The following is a 1,818-nucleotide window of genomic DNA, read 5'->3' on the forward strand; positions in this document are numbered from 1 at the left end:
AAAAAGATTTATTTAATTGGTTTAATTTGCCGTTCCAAAACAAATAAATTATTTTAAAAGAATTTGGAAGCTAATTTTGTCAACAAAAAATTATTCATTTTCATAATATTTGGTGAGTTATACCCTTTTATACCTGTTACTCGTAGAGTAAACTATTTACTAGATTCGTTGAAAAGAAGGAAGCGTATCCGACCATATAAAGTACATATATATATTCTTGTATGAAGGTCGAGAAGGTCTCAGGAACTATAATAGCTAGAAGGTTGAGATTAAGCATAGTTGGTGGCGCAAATACGTCACTATATATATAATCAGGATCACTAAACCAGTCTATCCGGCCTCCCCAGTACTCAATAGTGATAAAATGTAAAATAATAAATATGACTTCATATAGGTATTTTTGTCGCCGCTTAAATTAGGCACCTGTAGGCCGTTGCGATACGTCGGAGAAGCTCTATGTATATTTTAAAATGCAACTTAAGTTGCTTACTTTATAAAAATAGGAAAACTTCATGTTATCCAAAAATATAAATAATGAACTTTGTATTATGTTATATTTACGACCTTAATTTACATATTGTTTGCGTGTTTTTTAATTATCGGTACGTAATTTATATCTGGTGCTCCAAATCTTTAGTGATGACTCTGTCCCAACCAAGGAAGACTCCAACGCCAAATTATGCCAGCAGCTCCAAAAACTAAGCAATTAAAATTTTCGCGCTGTAAGTATCGAACAATGTGTAGTCCCAGATATTATATTACTTAATGTTGGAATATACTATTCAACCTACAAAAATAACGTTAAACAACACTACTTTATATTTGATATGAATGGCCACACCTTTTATGCCATAAAACATATTGTAAGAGAATACCACTCTTTTTATTCTTTCTTTCCTTCTTGTACGTTTTTTGCTGTGAGTAGGTCGTGGTGCTGGTGTTGCAGTTGAAATAACTTAAAATATAAATCATAAAACTCAAACATAAACTTGACTATTTATTTATTTATTAAGAAAGGAAATATAAATTATAAATTACAACAGGTTATGGGCCCAGTCCATGCCTAATAAACAATTAAATTGTGAATTAAAGATTGTGAAAATAAATTGTGAAATAGCATTTTTTCACATTCTTGTGAAATAGCTTTTTTTTTTCACATTCTTGTGAAATTATTTCCTTCTCAGAATTTGAGTGAAAAATGGACAAGGCTAAACGTAATATTAAGCCGTTTGATGGCGAGAAGTACGCGATTTGGAAATTTAGAATTAGGGCTCTTTTAGCCGAGCAAGATGTGCTTAAAGTAGTTGATGGTTTAATGCCTAACGAGGTAGATGACTCCTGGAAAAAGGCAGAGCGTTGTGCAAAAAGTACAATAATAGAGTACCTAAGCGACTCGTTTTTAAATTTCGCAACAAGCGACATTACGGCGCGTCAGATTCTTGAGAATTTGGACGCCGTTTATGAACGAAAAAGTTTGGCGTCGCAACTGGCGCTGCGAAAACGTTTGCTTTCTCTGAAGCTATCGAGTGAGATGTCACTATTAAGCCATTTTCATATTTTTGACGAACTTATAAGTGAATTGTTGGCAGCTGGTGCAAAAATAGAAGAGATGGATAAAATTTCTCATCTACTGATCACATTGCCTTCGTGTTACGATGGAATTATTACAGCGATAGAGACATTATCTGAAGAAAATTTGACATTGGCGTTTGTGAAAAATAGATTGCTGGATCAAGAAATTAAAATTAAAAATGACCACAACGATACAAGCAAGAAAGTTATGAATGCGATCGTGCACAACAATAATAACACTTATAA

The sequence above is a fragment of the Drosophila melanogaster genome, chromosome 3R (assembly GCF_000001215.4).
Source record: "Drosophila melanogaster chromosome 3R".
Taxonomy (NCBI): Eukaryota; Metazoa; Arthropoda; class Insecta; order Diptera; family Drosophilidae; genus Drosophila; species Drosophila melanogaster.